The sequence below is a fragment of the Balaenoptera physalus genome (genome assembly GCF_965194825.1).
Source record: "Balaenoptera physalus genome assembly, chromosome: 20".
Classification (NCBI taxonomy): domain Eukaryota; kingdom Metazoa; phylum Chordata; class Mammalia; order Artiodactyla; family Balaenopteridae; genus Balaenoptera; species Balaenoptera physalus.
The window spans coordinates 15,569,918-15,584,254 of NC_138901.1; the positions used below are offsets into that span (position 1 = coordinate 15,569,918).

Sequence of the window (14,337 nt, forward strand, 5' to 3'; positions counted from 1 at the left end):
CAATTGCCTGAGGTTGTAGTCCTGTTTGGAGCAAGCAATGGACTAATGGACTATCTGGGGATTTAAGAGAAAGCTCCAGGTGGTGAGATAGCCATAGGAGGTTGATAATCCCTCCTCATACCCCAGGTATTGATTTTTTTTATTGTGCCAAGACAATTCAATGGAAGAAAGAATAACCTTTTCAATAAATGTTACTGGGGCAACTGGATATCCATACACAGAAAAATAAGCTTAAATCCTTGCCTCACACCACATACAAAAATTGACTTAAAATGGATCCCAAACCCAGCAATTCTACTCCTAGGAATCTATCCAACAGAAATTAAAACATATATCCACACTCAAAGCTTGTACCTGAATGTTTATAGCAGCACTATTCATAATAAACAAAAACCAGAAACAATCCAAATGTCCATTATTTGGTGAATGGATAAACAAAACGCAGTATGTCTATACAATAGAATAATATTCAGCAATAAAAATCAAGTACTGATACATGCGCAACACGGATTAACCTCAAAAACATTACACTAAATGAAAAGACAGAAGCAAAAGACTGCACAGTATAAAACAAAACTACATATTGTATGATTCCATTTATATGAATGCCCAAAGGCCAATTTATAGAAACAGAAAGCAGATCTTTCTGTTGCCTAGGGATGGGGCTGGGAATGGAGACTGAATGCAAATGGGCTCAAGAGAATTTTGGGGGGTGACGGAAATACTGTAAAACTGGATTGTGGTGATGACTGCACAACTCTATAAATTTACCAATAATCACTGAATTATGCTGTTACAATAGCTGAATTTTGTTAAATGTAAATAATACCTCAATAAAGCTGTAAAAAAGAGAGTTGGATATGAGGTGAACAAAGACAACTGTTTTTGTGGAGTCTGGTATAAATGAGATAAGAAATGGGGTGGCAGCTGGAAGGAGAAGTAAGGTTAAGAGAGAGTTTCTTTAAGATGAAAGAATTATCAATACAGTGTTTTTATTCTGTTGACAGCAATCCAGAAAAGGAGAGACAGAGAAGAATTACAGGAAGTATGTCCTTGAGAAGGCAAGAAGGGGTGAGCTCTAATGGACAATTGGTGGGAATGGCCTTCAAGAGAGGAAAAGACAATTAATTCACAGTAACATTGGTATGCAGGTGGTAAGAAGATTATTTCTGTTTTCTTAGTAAAATAGAAAGTAAAGTCACAAGCTGAAAGAGAGAAATGTGGAAAATTTGGGTGCAAGGGAAGGACAGGATCATCTAACTGAATAGGAGTATGGAAGAACTAGAGTAATACAGTAGGACAGCTTGGCAGCACTAAGCAAGGCATTTAAAGTCATTTGGTACTGGCCAAGAATTTAAAGTCAACACAGTTGTTCTGTTCCAGCCACATTCAGCTACAAGTATACAGGTGTAACATAAGTAGACTTAGTTTTAACCAGGCAAGAACAACCAAGGAAGAAAGGTCAAATCAAGGGGGTTGAGGTAGAGGCAGGAGAGCAATTGTAATGATGGACTACGGGAATTCAGCTAGTTTAAATTAAAAAAAAAAAAAAAGTGAGGACATGAATGCATTGAAGAACAGTTGAAAAGGTGGTAAATTAAAAGGTCCCTGTGAGATCAAGGAATTAAGGTTGTTGGGTACTACTAGAAGAAATGAGCCTGAAAAAATGGAGGTGGTAATTGGAGATTAAAATGCCAGAAATTGATATTATAGAAAGTTGTAGTTTTGGGGTAATAACAAGTTCTAGAGCAGTGTCTCTCAATCCTGGCTGCACATTAAAGTCACCTTGGAAAACTGTTAAAAATATTATCCCAGGCCACACCTCAGACCAGGCAAAACAGACTCTCTGGGAGTAAGTTCTAGACATCTGTAGTTTGTCAAAGCTCCCCAGTTAATGCAGATGCACTGAGAGTTTAAAAACATCTGCACAGGACATGCCACAGAAGTGAATGGCTGAGTGGAGGAGAGGAAGTCAAGAGACCAGAATGTCAGAAGGATCATCTGCATGAATACTGAAATCACCAATAATTACAGCTGGAGTAGTAGGAAACTAGCAGTGAGCCCAGAAGAAGTCTAGAAGCAAATATGAAAAAGCAAAGAGAATATTTAACCCACCTCACCAGGAGGAACCACCACTTAAGAACTCTCCAGGAGAAGTAAGTGCCCTCAGCAGAGAGGTAAGTTTCAGTTAGAGCAAGAAGGCAGTAATGTTTAGAGAAGAGGTTAAAGATAAAAGGGAGTTTTGCAGATGACTGACAATGAGACCCAGAAGGCACAGAGAAGCGTTTCACAATCATAAAGGGATGAAAATTGAGATCAGGCAAGAGAGATGAAGGAAAGAGAAGGTCCAGACGAAACTACTGGAGGAGAATAAAGCCAGGACATCTCAGAAAGCAAGCTGCCATATTTTTTAACACTACACAAAAACAACAGAAGAAAAACCTCAGTGAAAGAAGAAGCTTTCCTGAACCCAGCCACATTCTAAAAGATTCATTTAACTAAGTTCAAGGAAAACTGAGTCACAGAAACGTATCAAGGTCAATCCCATATAAAGTTCTTACAAGAAAAGAGAGAATATGAAGTGGAATACCATCCCTGCAGACAATGAAAGTATGCCAGAAAGACATGCCCACATAACAGATCAAAATTAAAACATGCTATTTCAGAATGAGCTAAAAGACCTTAAGAAAATGACATAAGATATGAAAGAATAACAAATATAAGAACTATAAAAACTCAAAATGAGATGACATAACTCAGGTAAGAATTAAAAATAAAAGGAAAGACACATTCCAGAAATGAAGACAAGAGTAAATAAAAACAGACAGTCCCTTAAGAAAAATAGAAGGTAAAAAAGAGAAAAAAAACTTAAACTCAAAAAAAGAGATAAAAAGGATTTGAGAAAGAGTGACAAATACTGAAGACAGGCAAAGAAGATTGAACATACAGCTGATAGGAACTCCTGAAGAAGAAAATCAAAGCAAGGAACAGAACACAGTCAAAACGATAATTCAGAAACACTTTGATGAAATAAAAAAATATTTGAGACTACATTTTGAAAGAGCACAATGTATACCTGAGAATATCAACTCAGAATGACCAAAATGATTTTACTATCACTAAACATTAAAGAATAAGAAAGAAGAAAAAAAAAAAAAAGGGAAAAACTGGAGTCAGAAAGGGAGAAATACAGAACTATACAGATAGGAATTAGACTCCAGAAAATGAGCAGTGAACTGGCAGTACTGAGTTTCTCATGATATAAAAAGGATAAAGTGCATAATGAGATTAGACCTGATAATCTCAGGGCACATAAAGGTGGCAAGACTTTTTATATAGAAGATAAAGAACGAGTTATTGATACTTAAAAAGAAAGGAGAATCAGACTGGCATCAGACTTACCTATTGCACAAGAAGCTTAGAGACAGTGGTATAAGGTGTCTACGCTGTATAGGAAAAAAAAGGATTATGATGCAAGAACACTATATCCAGCCAAGATACCCTTTACTGATCAAGAGAAAAGAAAGGCATCTTCACTTAAGCAAGGAATCAGAAATTATGCCACTCTGAGGAAATTACTCCAAAATGTTATCAAATGTTTTTCTAGCACCTATTAAGATAGTCATGGGTCTCTTTTTTCCAGTCTCCACCACTCCCAGAGTTGTGGCTAGTAGTCGAGATGTGGCCAAATCCAATAACAATATCATATACGACCAGTCCTAGAAATGACTTCAGGAAACATAGATCCTAAGGAATGTATATTTTGCCAACAAGCACAAGAAGAAAGGCCTCAAAAAGATTCAGGCCAACATTTTCAAGACACTGAGCACCTATACAGAGGCCAATGAGGTGCTCATTAAGCCCAAAGTAATCAAATACAAGATCTTAAAAAGTGCCAGCCCTAAATTGGACAGGCTCACCCATATCATCCATCCCAGCTTCTAGAAGTACGCTTATTTTCATACTGTCAAGAGTACCAGCTTTAGCAACCAAAAGGTGAGAGCCAAGGCCCAGGTTCCACAGAGTCCTCCCAAAGAATCGAGAAAAAAAGGTTTTTGTCTATCAACTCTGAGGATCAAAGAATTCTACAAAACTTAGACTACTGTCTGCAGGCATCTCCTTTTGCTGTTTTATATAAATACAATACAAAGTCCCCCAACTCACCCCAAAAGAGAGAGATAATCATACAGTTTTTAATCTCAAAATCTGTTAACATAACAAATTACGTTAATATTTAACTGTCCTTGCCTTCCTGGAATATACTGTCTTTTATATACACTGCTGGATTTATTTTGCTAATATTTTATTTAGAATGTTTGCTTGTCTACTTATGAGTAAGACTGGACTAATGTTTATAATAGAAAAAAAAAATGAAAACAATCGTAGCATCCATCTGTTGGAGAACAACAGACTAAATTATGGTGTAGTATGCTATGGAATGTTATTCAGCTTTTTAAAATTAATTAGCGCTCCATTTACTAAACTGGAGACAGCCATGACATATTCTTAAATAAATAAAGCAAGTTACAAAAAGCCTATATATGTGTGTATGTGTGTGTATATATATATATATATATGCTTAAAGGTTTTTGAGCAAAGAGAAAGACGGTAAAAAACTCAACACTCAAAGTGTTGGTTAATGCTGGCTAAACCAACAAGGGAAAAGTGGAGAAGGAAAGGAAAATATTATTTTTTTCTTTATTCACCCCTGGTTTGTTTATTTTAGTGGTTGCAAGCAGAGAAATACTTTTGTAATTTTTTTAAAAAAGTAGAAGCGTGGGGGGGGAGGGGAGAGATAGCAGTTATCTACTATAATTAATGACAAATTAACATTTGTTAACAACTAATAAATGGCTATCTTTAATACATCCAAAGACAAGATAGAATTACATTATCTAAAACAAGGAGAGGAATCACTATGAAGTTCATTTACTTAAAAATACAAAACAATCCTGGGGCTTCCCTGGTAGCTCAGCAGTTAAGAATGCCCCTGCCAATGCAGGGGACACGGGTTCAAGCCCTGGTCTGGGAAGATCCCACATCCGGGGAGCAACTAAGCCCATGCGCCACAACTACTGAGCCTGTGCTCTAGAGCCCGTGAGCCACAACTACTGAGCCCACGTGCCACAACTGCTGAACCCTGTGCGCCTAGAGCTCGTGATCCACAACAAGAGAAGCCACCACAATGAGAAGCCCGCGCACCGCAAGGAAGAGTAGCCCCCACTCGCCGCAACTAGAGAAAGCCCGCACGCAGCAACAAAGACCCAATGCAGCCAAAAATAAATATAAATAAATAATTTTTTTTTAAAAAGGTAAAAAAAAAAAAAAAAAAAAGAATAGATTAAAAATACAAAACAATCCAATCTGGAACCAAAGTCGCATATAAGTGGTCTTCCTAAAGGCATTAAGCAAGATGTCTTCAGGATGAACTAGTTTTTATCTTACAACTAGCACAAACTGATCAGTTCATGGATATTACGATGACCAAGAATAAAACTAAGATAAAGTGAGTCACGTCCATTTAAAGAAAAATAGTCAGTGAATTACTGTTCGCATGATATGTAAACAGATTAGCAGAAATGGGCAAAATGTTACAGAACTCCTTGAAGCTTGGGAAGAAAGTGAGATTTTGATAGTTAGCTTGTTATACTAAAGAAAGAGGGGCAAACTTCTTTTGATGTATAATTTTACACTGTAATTAGACAAGTCCTTTTTATTAAGCAGATCACAAAAGACAATCAACCACCATGACTGTCACTTACAAATTTTTTAAAAAGAAAAATTACAAAAAGCTAACAACATGGCGCATGGTGGCAGGTGAGTGGGGGATAAAGTTATCAAACAGAGAATGCTTCAGTTATTCACAAAAATGAGAAATGTTTGTAAAAGTAGAAAATGTTCACATGATCAAATTGAAAAAAAAATTGTCAAAGGGCTCAATGTCTCAAGAAGTGCTGAGGTTTGCTATTTTATAGAGGAAATCAAAAATTAATTTTTTGCACGTTTGTGGTACTTAAAGGGAAATAGTGCAAAAAGAAACGCATACTAGGAGTCTGCCTGAGAGTTTATATTTTTAAGTTTACAGTTATTCAAGAACTTTTCCTCTCAGCTCTCATCAAATCCTTCATAAAAGAAAATTTCAAGACACAAAATTAATGAGTAGCCGAATTACCACAGGTTTTTTTTGTTTTTTGTTTTAAATACCTTGCTAGGCTGAAAAGACAAAATAACAAGGAAAAGCTGGACAGACAATGCTAGTAAAACACTGTGGGGCGGAGCTATGTGAAGCACACATCACGAAACAGAAATCCAGGACACTTTCCAAAACCTAATAAAACTTACCGTTTATTAAGAACTAGACATTGTCCTAAGGATTTTTCACTGGCATTATTTCATTTTATCATCATCGAAACCCTACAAGAGAGGTTTTAGCCCCTCACACAGCTAGTAAGTGACAGAGTGATAATCTCAACCTGTTTTCATGATTCAAAAACTCACAAATTCATGTTCTCTCTACTATACAAAGGGTCTCATGATTGTAAAATTTCAAAAGCTACTTACAACCAAACAACAGTATTGTCACATCCTACAATATAGCAACATCTGAATAACAGCTTCCAAAGGAAGTCTCTCTTCCTCTTTAAATCCCTAAAAAGGAAGAGCTAAGATTCTCTGACGCTGAAGCAGCATTTGAGTGTGTAGTAAGTCTACATCCCACGTGTCTACTAAAGCTAATTACCTTCATTCACCCTAATTCACATCTTTGGGAGCTCTACAGGATTCCATGGAATTTGAACAGAAACAGAATTCTAGAGTACAAATACCCATCAAGCTTCCTTAGTTTTGCCTTATCAAATTTCAGCAATTAGAGCTAGAAATTGTGGGACCTCACAACACAAGATTAGGAACAAAGGGCTACAAAGAGACTTCCTTCATTTAGGCAGAGGGAATTTACTGAGATGTGAGGCAGAGGCTCCTGTCTAAATGAATAAATCACAGTATGTACACACCCACTCCCATTTCCAAATTTAATAACTAACGAATCGACTTATAAGGCTAGATCCATTGGTGGGGAAAGGGAGTTTCCACAGCAATAAAAAACTGGTGCCATATCTCTTCATGTTGTTCATCTCTATGATCAGATATGTCATCTGATATAATCATATATGATAATGCAAGCATGGTGTTACAGACAAGCATGGCTACCTGGTCCAAAGACATCTGCTTGGAATAACAAAAGTTTTCCATTACTATTGCTCACATACTTTTCATTCTGAATTTTATGTCTGTAGTACTTGCTGATATTTATAAAAAGAAATACATAAGTCACTGTTTTTCTTTTCATGATACCTTTGCCATCTAAAGAAGAAAGTAAAATTTATCAACACTGGCCAGTGAAACTTTAGGAAAGTGACAAACTTTAAAATATTTTTTCAACTATATTTTTCCTAGAGGTAGAGTGAATACCCAGGACACAATTCTGAACTACAAATTTAGTTTTTATTTAAGGAAGAATATGATATGTCTACCTTCAACTGAAAGATTACAGTAGTAAAGGTAACTACTTACACATAGTGGTCAGTAAATATTTAAGTGAAGGATTTAATGTATTAATATACTGCATACAACTCCCCCAATTTTTCCAACATAACAAATCTAACTCAACTCATATACCTTAAACATAATGTGTCTGTATAATAAACTAATATACAAAAATCAATGTTTTTTTCACACAACCTTTTCTATACAAAATAAGTATATGAGAGACTGAGATCGGAGCAAACAAAGAAAAATGTTCTCTCACATGCTGTGCTCCAAAACCTCTCCACTTGGGATACCTCTTCTGAGAAAAAAAAGTAGAATCGAATAATGTATTTTGGCAGAAACCTCTTCAGTTAGACATAATATGGGTGTCATAAGGAGGCATAAGATGAGCCTGTCAGATAAATCATTACTAAGGCAATTAGATTTTTTAAAAACATACCAACAATATTATTCACTATAACGCAACTACTTGGTTTAAATAACTGACACCAGAATCTCTCAAGTTCCGATCAAAAGAAAGGCATTTGAGAGGTAAGATATACCATGCACTGAATAAAGGCAGAAATTAATATTATGGGGAAGGAAAGGGTAAAGAAAGGGTGTGATTACGACTAACACCAACTTAATTCTTTTGCCTCTTAAACTTAGTCATGTTTACCCTTAACTACTCAAGAACAAACAGAAGTTGAACATAACAAAATACCGTTGTAATGTGCGGCCCATAAAAAAGCAACTTACCTGATCCTTATAACATCCACAAACATAGCTTTCAAATGATTTATAAGGATTCTGTAAATAAAATAAATTGACCTAATAAAAGAAATTTGTTTCCAGAAAAAAATTATGGTATTACAATTATTTACTTAGAGCTTTCTAGAATATGAAAGATCCCTACCAGAAACTTCTTTCACTGATTGCATCCTCAACCTGCTTTAGCCTTCTAAAACCCAGGCCCAAATAGCTTGTTCTCCATCTAATATTATCTTTTTAAAATTTGCTTATTTATTTATTTATTTTTGGCTGCATTGGGTCTACGTTGCTGCACGTGGGCTTTCTCTAGTTGCAACGAGCGGCGGCTACTCTTTGTTGTGGTGCGCGGGCTTCTCACTGCAGTGGCTTCTCCTGTTGCAGAGTACGGACTCCAGGCTCGCGGGCTCAGTAGTTGTGGCACACGAGCTCAGCAGTTGTGGCTCTCGGGCTCTAGAGTGCAGGCTCAGCAGTTGTGGCGCATGGGCTTAGTTGCTCCGCGGCATGCGGGATCTTCCCAGACCAGGGCTCGAACCCGTGTCCCCTGCGTTGGCAGGCGGATTCTTAACCACTGCACCACCAGGGAAGCCCCATCTAATATTATCTTGAATCGTAAATACTCAAGGTAAAAATATCCTCTAAAAGAAAGAAAAAGGACCGTTGGGTGGGGAAATATAGCTGTAATTCTTTAAGCTCTTCTTGTAACCTATTTCTCTCCACAGACTTTTAGAGATTCATCAAGGTCATGATGTAGTCTCTCGATCACCATACACACATCTCGACTCATTTTTTTTTAAATCATAAACAATCTTCATCTAATACAAGTTATTACAAAAGATACTACTCAAATAAACCAAGTGGTGGTTTTCATGGTATTATAACAAAGACTAAACTATTTATTTACACAGTGCCTTCTCTCCAAATGACAATCGTATTTGATGACTACAGGCACTCAACAGATACGACAATGCTGAGAAAAAAAAAATCCAAATAATTAAACTAACTTCCAAACTATTTTATAACATTTGTTACCTCGATCAGACTCGTACTAGAAAAGTAAACAACCATCTGCAACCGCCTATTCTAGCTCCTTGAAATAAAATCTGGGTACCATCAGTAAAAATATTACAGCTAACACTGGTGATCCTGTATAAGTACAATCCAACATAGTTCAACTAGTGTGCCCAATCCGTACATCTCAGAGATTCAATTTTAATTCTGTTGTAAGAGGAATTAATATGACAAGGAGAGAATTTTGATGCATTCCTTTAATCATACTTGTTCTTCCTTATATCTAATCAGTATCAACTACCTTAAAATTCCCCTTTTGGAACTACTGGTTTAGTATACTCTTTTCTAGGCCTACTTCCTTCTCCATTCAAAACAATGCACACAGAATCATTCAGAAAATACTAAAAGAACAAAAGGCCTTTATGAGGAAGGTCGGGGGAAGCTAGAGAGCTAGCATGGGACAGTAAGAATCAATGACAGAAGAGGGAAATAAATCTACTACTGTTTAACCATGTTAGTAAAACTTTATGATAAAGATGCAAACAACAAATTAGGTTTTATAAGTATGCTAAAATGAACCATCAACCAATATAAATACAGAGCACGATCTGAGTCTATGATGATTTATTAAATAAACTAAAATATATAAACATACATGAATAAGTCTTAGCCATAATCAGTAAATTGCCTTATCAACCAATGTATGTAAAAATGAAGGAAGTGTTTGATTACATGACATATGTGATTCACAGAATGGCACAAAGTTTGACTAAGAGAAGAAAATAATTGTTAGGTATAGGAGGTGATATTCCATTTCTTAAACTGGGTGGAAGGTATATAAGTGTTGGCTGCATTATTAGTCTTCTATACTTTACACATTTTTATAAATATTATTTCATATGTAGTCGATATCTATAAAACAATGTTTAAGTGCAAGAAAAATCTGAGCAAATATTTGTTGGAAAAAAGAGGTAAAAAGTACATATACATCTAATCCATTTTTGCTAATTATTTTTTTAAATAAATAGAGATCATAGGGACTTCCCTGGCGATCCAGTGGTTAAGACTCTGCGCTTCCACCGCAACGAAGAGTAGCCCCCGCTCGCTGCAACTAGAGAAAGCCAGTGCGCAACAACGAAGACCCAACGCAGCCAAAAATAAATTAATTAAATAAATTTTTTAAAAAAAGTTTATTATGAGGTTAGCTCTATTTAAAAAAAAGAAAAAAGACTGCGCTTCCACTGCAGGGGGCACGAGTGTGGCCAGTAAATAAATAATTAATTAAAATGTTTAAAATAGAGATCATAAAAATGTAAGTAGGTAGGAACATAATTTTTCTGTAGAAAACAATTTCTATAGCTCTGCACAGAGATCTATATATTATTTCTTTAAAAGCACCACTAAACCTTTCCTGCACACTACGTGTACATACACACACAGACATACACACCAAACTACCTGAAAGTAAAACTTTCTACCTCCAAAGATCCCCCCAAAACCAACCTCCATCACAAATATTACCTTAACCACATAAAAAGTACTGATACTCCTCTACTCATAATCCCAGAAATAAATTACAAAAATAAATTCCTAAAGAGAAATGTTCATACTGTAAGTAACTGTATTTTTGGTGTATTTGTAGGCTTAGCATTTATGTGTCTTACTACCTACTTGGGCCTATCCACATCTTACAGTATTTGCTTTTTTACGATGGGCACCTGCATTTTCATGATGTGCGTCAATACTAATTTGATTGAGGGCAGTATAGTATACTGACGAAGAGCACAGAGTGTGGAGCCAGAGTTCCTGAATTGGAACTCAGCTCTTCCACTTGCTAACTAACTAATCTATTTAACATCTCAGTGTTTCAGTTTCTCATTTGTAAAATGGAAATAACAGTACGTACCTCGTAGGGTGTTGGAACTGATTAAAACCTGTGTAAGCAGGACTGGCGCAAAGTAGGTGCTATGTAAGGGTGAGCCATTACTACTAGCACTACTATTAGTACCATCTTCCCAAACATACTGAAAGCATTCTTAGCAATTTGAATTACTGGCTAAAATTAGATACTATTAAAAATAGACATTAAGCCTGAAGCCTGACTGACAGTAAGTTTAAAGCCCTGCAACTCTGAATAGGTGATTATAAATCTACATAACCACTCTATCAAGCACAATCTGGGGAGAGCGGTTTTCCAAAGTGCAACTATCAATTTCTTCCCTTACACAAGGGGGCAGTGATAACAAGAAAAGAACTGGGCTCTGTGACACCTCCTCCTACAGACAGTAGGGGGTGGCAGTACATATGGCTTACAGTCAGAACAAAACAGGAAGACCCAACAGAATTGTTCTTTCTTCTCCTCAGGCACTCTCCTCTATGTTTTAGGCCCAACACAGCCTCAAGGTGAGAGACATATCAACAGAAAAGACTAAAACCCAAAATTAATCACCAAGGAAAATCCAGTTTTGTCTTTGAAGCAAATGATCCCTCAATGGCTGAATCTGGATCCAGGAGGAAGCCAATCAGTACGAATGTTAATTATCTGGCAAATTACTTACTGTTCTTATAAGAACAACATTCAGGCAAGTAACTCCGTTTCTCTGCAAGAATTGTAACATAAGACACTAAAATCTCATCAGTAATTAACTATACCCTAATGAACACATGCCGATATTTCTGCTTGTTTCATACTATACAGACATATACTCACTGAATGTATATAAGTTATATTAAATAGCCCACGGAGCTGTCTTTTGTTACTTCTGAAATTCCAGCTATGTTCTGACAATCCTCTCAAAACACAGATGTTCTTCTTAAATGGAAGTCACAATGTTTTGCAGCATGTGGGTAATGATATATATATACATATATATGTATACACACACACACACATATAGGGAGAGAGAGAGAATAAGAATATTTAATATTTCATTTCTGTGCTCACATTCCTGAGATGATCTACCTGGGAAATGCTGCAAGAAGCGCTCCACTGACAGTATCCATGTTGTTGCTTTTTATGCCACATTTACTGTATTCAATTTTTTCCCTATTCTGCCACCCCAACATCAAGAATATTTCACTACCGTCATTCACCGTAATTAGCCATTGCAACAGCTTTTGGCTTCAAACCCTCAAAATGCCTGAAAATTTATCCCTTTTGTTCACCATATTGTTTTGTTTTCCTCATTCCAGAAATTTTCACCTGTATAAAAATGAAGAAAGGGGCACCTATGAAAAAACGTCCTTTTGCCTGATGGTCTTGAACTCAGAATTATGGTCAAGATGTGGGGTGGGTTTTTTGTGTGGTTTTTTTTTTTTTTTTGGTTTGTTTTTTTCCTTTTCCTGGAGAGGAGCAGAGAAGACAGTGCAAGACACCCAAAACACCAAATCTTCTTCCTAATATTAATTACCATGGTTTATGTTTGGTGAAAACCATTTTAAACATTCCACACCTGGAATACAACACAGGATACAATTATATCAGTGCTCTACACGCTGACGGCAAACCCTGGAATTATTTAGCCCTATTTTTTCTTTCCCATCTCACAACCAGACACAATTTGCTTGTTTCTTTCACGTGGGCACTATCTCTATCTCAAAAAATAGCGTATCATAGCTCCTCTCGATTCCCTGTGTTAAAATATCTAGCTATGAGCCTTATTAATCTCTTCTTAGACTACGCCTCCTTTCCCAGAGAAATTAATAATATCACTAATAACACTTCTACCGTGAATTTCAACGCCACACAGGCCAACTCACCCTGTGCCTTACCTGGCACATTTCACAACTACTTTCATGCTGCATTCAGGGGGCACATTTTACAACTCGTTCTGCACCACATTCCCTGCCACGTTTAGCAATCTGCCTCGCATCTCCTCCTGGGTCCCCGTCATCCGGAGACTCTCTCGGTACCAAATTCCATGACACCTTCGGTGACACCGAAGTGACCAACCCCGGACCCATCCGAAGCCGCCCCGAGTGCCACATTTGGAGCCAACCTTCCCCAAGCCCTGGACACCGGAGGCACTCCACTGCCCATTTCGCTGCCTCCCCGCTCGCCCCCGCCCCTCTCCCTGGAGCCCAGGCGTCGGAGGCGAACGCCGCTGTCACTGAAGCAACCTTCCCTTCCCGGGCTCCCGGGGTCTCTCACCTGCCGCTCTGAGGGGGGTTCGCTGCACCTCGGGGTCAAGCCCGAGTCCCCAGGGTCTCCTGTGAGGACCGCGCCGGCCGCCGGCGCCGCCCGCGATCCCAGAGCACCTCGCTGCGCTCCGACGCCCGCTGTGGGTCTGCGTCCGGGAAAGGCGCGGTGGGGCCTCCCGGCGGCTAGCGCAGCCCTCGGCGGTCCTCCTGTCAGCGGCGGCGCGGGTGCAGGCTCTCGCCCAGCGCGGCGGCGGCGGCGGCGGCGACGGCGGGCAACTTGCTCCGCCTCGCGCGCTGCACAGCCAGGAGGTGAGCGCGAGGGGGATGGGAACGGGGGCGGGGCCGCCCGAAGGAGGCACGGAGGGCGGCGGCTGGAGGGCAGCGCTGGCGGCCCCGGGTCCGGCACTCGGAGCGCTCGCAGCTTCACCCGCCGGGCGGGCGGCTCGCACGAGGCAGCCGTGCAAGCGGGCCCCGCCGGAGCAGCGCACCCAGCAACCCGCGCCCGGCCGGCCGCTCGCTAGCGCCGCCGCCGCGCCGGGGGCGTCGCACCCTCCGAGGCCGCCCGCAGCCCCGCCCCCTCCGGGCCGGGGTGGGGAGGAGCGCGAGCGCGGAGGGAGAGCGCGTGCGTGGGAGCGCGTGCGTGGTGGAGCGCGCGCGCCCCCGCCCCCTCCACCGTTTGGGGGTGGGGAGAGGCGGGGAGAGAGAGAGAAGACCGAGCCCTTTTCTCCGTCGAGAGGTTTGGCCCTGGCTCTGCCTCTCTGTGAGGTCTGGGCATTTCTGTTTCCTCAGGGGGCTTTGACTGGTGGGGTCGTCGGCATTCAGTGGGGAAGAGGGGAGGGCAGCTCAATAGCAGACAAGGCCCTGGATGATTCGGCTCCGCCCCCAGGGTGATGT

At 39.5% G+C, this 14,337-nt stretch overlaps 1 protein-coding gene across 15 annotated transcripts in view; it reads right to left on the reverse strand.

The window, feature by feature from the left end:
• The window catches only part of TANC2 (tetratricopeptide repeat, ankyrin repeat and coiled-coil containing 2), a gene marked incomplete at its 3' end in the record, with an annotated part of 361,692 nt that extends 347,660 nt beyond the window's left edge, over nucleotides 1-14,032 (reverse strand). For 7 of the 15 annotated variants that reach the window (XM_082443055.1, XM_082443051.1, XM_082443066.1 and 4 more), the window contains exon 1: nucleotides 13,454-14,031. Of the gene's footprint in view, nucleotides 1-7,804; nucleotides 7,890-8,283; nucleotides 8,335-13,453 lie in introns of all 15 variants that reach the window. The other 8 variants (XM_082443054.1, XM_082443053.1, XM_082443067.1 and 5 more) reach the window with 5 other exon arrangements.
• Nucleotides 14,033-14,337: the final 305 nt, after the last annotated feature.